This window comes from Myotis davidii, unplaced genomic scaffold, assembly GCF_000327345.1.
Source record: "Myotis davidii unplaced genomic scaffold, ASM32734v1 scaffold6, whole genome shotgun sequence".
NCBI classification, from domain to species: domain Eukaryota; kingdom Metazoa; phylum Chordata; class Mammalia; order Chiroptera; family Vespertilionidae; genus Myotis; species Myotis davidii.
The window spans coordinates 7,822,786-7,830,948 of record NW_006383011.1 but is presented as its reverse complement, the minus strand read 5'-3'; the positions used below and the strand labels follow the sequence as shown (position 1 = coordinate 7,830,948).

The 8,163-nt window shown below is 34.9% G+C and overlaps 1 long non-coding RNA gene across 1 annotated transcript in view; it reads left to right on the top strand.

Moving 5' to 3' along the window:
* LOC107181617 overlaps window positions 1–7,729 on the top strand; it is a 33,270-nt gene extending 25,541 nt beyond the window's left edge. The window contains exon 2 of the long non-coding RNA XR_001512282.1: window positions 7,577–7,729. This is a non-coding gene — a long non-coding RNA (uncharacterized LOC107181617). The remainder of the gene's footprint in view (window positions 1–7,576) is intronic.
* The last annotated feature ends 434 nt before the right edge of the window (window positions 7,730–8,163 follow it).

Here is an 8,163-nt window from a genome sequence, read left to right as displayed (position 1 = left end):
AGAGGCTACCGCCATCCACTGCGCTCGCCAGCTGTGAGCCCGGCTTCTGGCTGAGCAGCACTCCCCCTGTGGGAGTGCACTGACCACCAGGGAGCAGCTCCTGCATTGAGCATCTACCCCCTGGTAGTCAGTGCACATCATAGCGACCATTCGTTCTGCTGTTCAGTCAATTTGCATATTAAGGTTTTATTCTATAGAATTGTATACTTTAATGATCTGTAAAGGAAACAGCTTGTTTTAAAATATACTATTTCCCTTAAAGCTAAACTTATATTTATTTTATTTTTTAAATACATTTTTTGATTTCAGAGCTGTTCAGTCAATTTGCATATTAAGGTTTTATTCTATAGAATTGTATACTTTAATGATCTGTAAAGGAAACAGCTTGTTTTAAAATATACTATTTCCCTTAAAGCTAAACTTATATTTATTTTATTTTTTAAATACATTTTTATTGATTTCAGAGAGGAAAGGAGAGGGATAGAGAGATAGAAACATCAATGATGAGAAAGAGTCATTGATCGGCTGCATCCTGCACGCCCCCACGGGGGATAAAGCCTGAAACCCAGACATGTGTCCTTGACTGGAATCAAACTTGGGACTCTTCAGTCCACAGGTCGACACTCTATCTACTGAGTCAAACCAGCTAGGGCTAAATTTATATTTATTTTATTAGCTTAATTAAAATAATGAATGCTGACTTTTTTAGGGGAAACAAGAAACTTCATGTTTTGGCATTCTACTCTAAAACTCTTTCTTTTCACTGGTTTTTGCTAATTTAATCTGGAGTCATGGGGACCATCATTAAAAAAAAGTTTCATTTTTCAGATTTTTAAAAATTCTACTTTTTAACCATTGTAATAATATAAACCATTTCCCAATTACTTTTCTCCATATATGGTTATATTTTTCTCTGATTTTGGATCTCATTTCTCATTTCTATCTGATACAATCTACTGTTGATTCATTTTCCAGTTGAAAAGAATCTTTTAGTAACCTTTCAGAAATTATACCTGGCTGACAATTTTCTGTGGCTTTTGGTATCTGAGAATATCTTCTAGTTGCCATTGCACATGAATAATAACATAATTGATTATAAAATTATTGGAATATTGCCTTTTCCTCTAAAAGTTCTATAGAAACTCCCCCAACTGTGCTCTGATAATTGTTTCTGCAAAGGAAATCCAATTTTAATTATTTCCCAAAGCAAATACACATGGGCATCCATGTATACACATGTGTGCATGTTTGTGCTGATTGTTTACAAGTTCCGGAATCAGTCAAGAAGTTTAAGGTTTTACAAAGCTGTGTGTAGGGATTAATCTCTGCTCCTAATTTTTACCAGCTTTATGTTTAGCCTTGTCAACTCGAGTTTTGGTTCTCTTAGATCTTGAATTTTTTTTTTCTGTTCTATCTTTGCTTATTGTTTCTGATCTGTTTGCTATGATGTTTAAAACTCTTTAGATTTTAATTCATATTTTCTCTCTTTATGTAGTCATTTATATGTCTGGGAACATTTCTCAAGTTTAGCCTCTATGTCATTGATTTAATTTTTTGTAGTCTTAAGCTTTATTTTTTTGTGTGTGTTTAATAAAGCTAATTTTATTTTGCTTAGTGTGTTCTTCATATAAGTATACTTTTTACTGCTCTTGCCCTGTTGATTTCAGGAGAGTGGATTGGGTGCCTTTGACAACTAGGCAAAGGTAGAAGTTGAGGCTCCCCACTTGGCCTTTCCTGGAGGATTGAGGGATTAGGAGCTTACATTTTCCTGTGGTGTTTGCTGGAGCAGGGCAGTCACTGTCTAAAAATTTCTGTCCAGTGAGGCTATTTTTTCTGTTCTGTTGGTAAGACAGAACAGGCTTTTGCTGGGCTTTATGGTCTACATCCATTGGTGTTTTCTGGCATTTCTTCAGCATCAGTCTGAAATATACTAGTCACAAATAAAACCCAGGGAACTCATCACTGTGTCGTTCCTTTGGTCTCCACGTCGCTAGCCAGCCTGCTTTCTTCTCTCCACCTTTCAGAGTGTTGATAGGAAACATCTAAACCTGTAGAGAATTGTTATAAGAGTTTATTTGAGCACAAACCAATGACAATTGCTGGGAAGTAAGATCTCAAATGCTCTAGAGAATAAGTTTGCAGTTACAGTTGACATTTGGATTCTATAGTTAATTTCAGTCATTTTTACCGCTTTCTCTGCATTGCAGCACTTGACTCATTTGTTTTTCAAAGGACTAGTAAACCTTAATTTGCTTTAGCAGCTTTGAATGGATTTTTATTGTTTCTTACCATTGCCTTTCAATTCATGTAATTTTAAAACTAAATGCGAACTGTAAAACTCAATCAATCTGGTGGTATTCTTTTAATATCAATTTTTATATAATTAGCCCCCAAACTGTGTTCAAATACTGATGATTAATCTTATGTACTTTGAGGGACAACACTAATTTCAACCTTAGCAGCATTTAAAAGGAAGGTGGTACAAATAATATAGGGGAAAAGTCCCTCCCTGAGGACTTATGCTTTATTATCACTGACTAGAGAATAAAAGCGCTTTCCCATTGTAATCCACTGTAGGGGCCCAAATTTTCTTTCATTTGAGACTGGTGGATTTGTGTAACAGACACAGAAGCAGAATCACACGTACTTTAATTACAGTTTTCATGAGACCACCAGCCTTTTTAAAAAGATCCTGGATTTTCCTTGTTCTTTTGACAATTTTCTTGAGTTAGTATTCTTATCAATCTATATGGTTAATTGTTCCATTGAGACTGACTGCTAGAAACCAAACAATAGAACCATAATAGGACAAAATATGAGAATAACAGTTTAAAAGTAAAAAAAAAATATAGAAAACTTCTTATTATAAAAGGAATGTTCATAGAAATAAAGAAAATCCAAAACTAGAATGTATTTAGTCATTGCTTAATATTTGTTATATGTTATATGACCCTTTCTATATATTACTGATTTTAAAAATAAGTGTGCAATTTGAAAAAAATGATAAATAAATAATGTACCAATTTCTAATTCAAAACTACATTTTATCTTATTATTGCCTTGTATGTATATAAATACCTTCCTCTAACACTTTGAATCTAAAGTTGATATCATCATGACTGAATCATATTAAAATAATTTTTGAAATGTTATTATAATTTCTCCTAATAATTCAAAGTCAATTACTATGAATAAACCAAGGTTTGAACTATCTTCTAGTGTCAAAAAATAATGAATACATGTTGAATTGTATGCAAGGTGTTTAGCAAAAGGTGCACACCTATCTATTTACTTTGGTCTTTCATGACTTTGACCTTTTAGGTGCTTCTTGTTAGTAATTGGGTGATGAGGAGTTGTAGCCAATTTTAATGTTTGTAATTCATACTCAGATATGCAAATTGATGAGTACATTATAAATTTTTAAAATTATAGGGACAATTTATAGTGCAAAGTGGCATTGCTCCAGGGGCTGAGAGGTGGCCTGGGAACTCAGAGCTGTGCATTTTAATTTTGATTAACTCTCAGCATGACCACAGGCACAGTACCTTAATCTCCCTGTATTGGATAATTCATCTATAATGTGTGTGTAACAATTTCCTTCCTGTAGTTGAAATTGAGGTGAGGTAAAATTATAAAACAAAGAGTGGCTTAAAGACCAATGTGAAACTAAAGATTTTGTGGGTTTAATAAACATTAATTTTTGTGTCATTTACACAAAGATAAGACAAATGGCCCATGGTCATGAGAAGTATGGAAGTTACCATATTCCAATCTAGAAATCTTATTACAGTGCATTTAACATAAAAAATAAAAAATTTCTAACAGCTGTCACTTATGTAGATATTTAATATTTAATGAACATTATTCCTTCATTCATGTTTTCTTCAATATTATGCATCTTCCGAATGTAAAATAATGCATTTTAAATGCTTTATTAGGTACACTCTTTTAAGGAGACCCTTTTTCACCTCTCCTTAACAATACCTAGGTTTTCATCAGGCACCTAAGCTTTACACTAGGAAAACAAAAATCACACAAAGGAATCAACTTAAAAGTAGGACATTGCAAAATAACATTCAATTTCATGGTAATTCACAACAAAGGATAAATCTGTATTTTTAAACTCACCTAGTTGTCCTACCTGTTAAATGATATATTGTATCCTGAGAGCCACAGAATACACAGGCACAACTGGTGAGTTGATGATGGAATTTGAGCCTCTACTTTTTCCATATATTGAAATATCCATCTTTTTAACTTAATAAATAGCTCTGCAACATTGAATTTCAGCGGGGAGGCCATTTGCCAGTTGTGGAACAATACAATTTTGAGCTGTAGTGTCTTCCCAAACCTCCCTTGAATTGTGAAGTTGATATTTAGAAAACTCTAGCACACTAACACCTGCTAAACATCAATCACATGCAGAAATCTACAACTGGACAAGCTCAGGAAGACATAATAGATCAAATCCACGAAGAACCTCACGATGAATTAAGAAAACCTTAAACTTAATCCTATAACTTGACAGGCAGTCAGCAGCCTGACTTATGGAGAACTGTAATGTGGGAATTAGACTGAATGCCAGATGGCTTCTAGAAGTCAAATTTTTTAAAAAAAAAAAAAAAAAGGAAGAAGAAGAAGAAACTGCAGTCGATGATAAGCACAGGTAGGGAGCCTGACAAGGAAAATGCAATAACTTCATTTTGAAATAACACACGAGAAGGAACTAATATTTTACACTATATTCTCTTCCTTTTGTTTTTCCCAGCCAGCTCAACAGAAAGTAGTAACATTTCTCTAGTAACATTTCCCTAGTTCGAAGCCTAATAACAGATGCCAGTTTGAACAGGTGCAAAAACAAAGAATAGAACACTTAACATTTGGAACATCATCAGCTTTTCTCTTTATGTCCTCTCTGATAGGCTTTGTGGGAACTCACCTACTAAGTTTCTTATTGTCATTCCCCTGCTTGGGAGAAGTTCTATTTGATGAACACATAGCATGCTCCCTTAGTCGCTGAAAAAAAAATGTTTAACAGAGAATGACCAGTTAATTTATTTGGGACCGAATCTCATTCCGATATTTCACCATTGAGAGAGGATACAGTGCTGGAATTTTGAGATGGTACTGTGCTTATTTTCTGTTACCATCATCACATAATTGTGAGGTTAAATTGGCAATGCCAATTATCAATGTTAAATGTATGGTCAGCCAGTACCAGGGGCTCAAACAAACAGGCAGCTTGTTCCATACACTTAGCTGGGAAATTAGATGCAGGCGGACAGAGGAACACAATATCCCTCCTCTGTAGGTGGTCTCTGTTTCATTAGGTTTCCAATTGATGTTGCTGCACGGTAATCCAAAAATGTGTGATGGGAGCATCACTCTCATTTTTCATTAAGGCTCCTTCGCAAATGTATTGGAGGCAGGTACACAACAAAGATTTTGCCGGGCTTACTTTTATCCCTTTGGAGACCATTGCATATCCAACATCACTGCTGGGTGCTTAGTTACTACTCGTTCAGAGTTACTGTTTGATATGATCAACTTCCTTAAGGATGTTGTGGGAATGGTGGAAGAGTCGCTAACCTTTAAAAGACATGCGGTTTAGGAAAATCAGCTTATAAACGTTAATGAATAGTAACAAGGCTACTGAAATCAGGTGGGGCAACAAAAAAAATAGAGGTAATACTCATTGTCTCATGAAATCTACCAGAAATATATAAACCTTGGAATTTTTTGTGATCTTAAAGATCACCAGAATAATTTCTCTTTTCATTTCATAAATGAGGAAATGGAGACTTACACTGGTTTTTGGCTTTCCCAAAGCAATGCAGTTATTGGCAACAGCAAAGTCTGCAAGGCAGGGCCTCTACCTCATGCTCTGTTCAATATACCATGATTAGTCTATAACATGGACCCAGAAAACTACCAAGGACTACATAATTCATATCCCCTGCCTCCATGGGCAGCTTCATAGCTTCTATTTATAAAGGTCATCTAAAACATCCCCCAGCGTGTAGCTTTTGCAGTACTCATTCAGCATTATGCTATGGGTAGCAGTGTTAGTGCCTTGGCATAAAGTGTAAAGTGTTACACATTTCTGGTAGATTTCTTGAGACAATATTAGTAGGTATTATCTCTGTATTTACTTCTATCACCTAACTTTAGTACCCCTGGTACTTCTGGCCTGAAAGCCTGCCCTGAGTCGCCATCCAGTGATGGAGATGGTGCCATCCTGCCTTGATCGTAGCCAGAAGCCTCATCCCCAAGTTGAGGGTAGACAGTTCTCAGATGACCAACCCCCTTTGTCTGATTCCAGAAACGTGGCTGTGTCCTGCATTAGCGGTAACTGTTTTGTCTACATGATGGGACTCTGTTTGCAGTGTTGTTGTTTTTGATAAATGTAGGAAACCCAGTACACAGGACTTAACCCCCCTGGCACAATCTGAGCCAATCTGGCTACATGGGCCCCATGTTTTTCTTTTTGGCTGTCACTGAACCATATACTTATTCCCTGTGCTTCTGGGAATTTCTTATTTTAGTAAGTGGGGAATTACCATCCTCAGATTCAGACCTTAACTTGTACACAGAATATGGAGTCATAGCATTTGTGTGTGTGTGTGTGTATGTGTGTGCATGTGCGCACGCGCGTGTGCACATGCGTGTTCAGGATTATTATCTAAGCTAGTTTAAAGACTAGTGTAGTCATTCAGAATATGAATATCAAAAAAAGGATGACTTTCAAACTATTTAAAATTCTTCAGAATATTTCATATGTAAAAATATAGAACACTTTATGTATCACTGAGGTTTTTCAAAATTTTCAGTGTGTGTTGTATTTCTTTTTTTACTACATACAAATGTTAGGAGTTAATTCATACTATCCACCGCGGTTAAACTTTGTTCTATTTTAAGAGCATCCAATCCTCCTCATCAAAAAGCGTGTTATATAGGTAACTGTAGCAGCTAAAGGAAAAAAATGGCAATTTTAGTGCATTATTTTACTGTCATTAAAAGCCATGTAATTAACCATATCCTATTTGTTATGGTATGAGTACGTAAGAACATGCTAATCACATAATCAAAACAAATGGTAACTATACTAAGTGCATCACAGTGCCTCCAGACATATGTTAATTTCATTTGTAAAATTCAGCTATCTTAAAGTCATTGGCAAAAGTAGACAAACAAAAATGATTAGTAAGCTGATAAACTTGAAAATCTATATAATAGCTACTCAGGTTCTTTGGAAAACATTTCCTCGATTCATATCAATACACATATTTGACAGAAGCTTCAAATTAGGTTTTGCATGTACTGGTGAAATATATTATCCTGGTGCCCATCATTTCATTTAAGAAAATTATCAGGAACTTTAAAATTTTAAGTCTTCGCACATGAAAGGACTTCCGTTATAAGAGATATGTAAATTGAACTTCATAAAACAAAGTTTTGGGGAAATGTAGAGACACATTAAGGAAAAGTACATGAAATACTTTACATCTCCTGCTGGAGTCACTCTACATTTTCACATATAACAACCTGTCTGACTGCATTTTTCTTTTCTTTTTAGGCCGTGAAAAAAAATGGGAACTCTCTCAAGGACTAACAATCAGAGCTGCCTAGTTGACGAGAGAGGTTTGGTTTCAAGAAGACCCTGAAGCAAGGATTCTAAATCAAAGATTCAGGGCAATCTGAGTTTGCATTAAAGATCCCTATGCCTATAGCAGTGGTCTATATGTTATGTTCAATTGACGTATAAGCACTACAAAGAAATATTTTATTACAATCACTTATGACATTAATATTGTGTGATTCACATAGAAATTTGGTTTATTTCATTCCAATTATAACTCTTTCTTAAAAGCAGAACTTGGAAATTAAATTTATCTACATAATTGACAGTATTTATTGCACAACTATTCCATACTAGCAATGAGCAAGGTGTTATAAAATAAAGCATAGAAAATGAAGTCCCTTTTCACAAGCTAATTATTTCCCACTTTAAGTAAAGAAATATGATATATTTCTTGTAGTCGATTTGCTCTGAATAGTTGTTCAATTTATATTGCAAATATTACTACTTGACTAGATGTTTTTACTAATAGAGATTGAAACTATGAGGAATTGTCATGGAAAAGGGAAAAAGCTAAATGACTG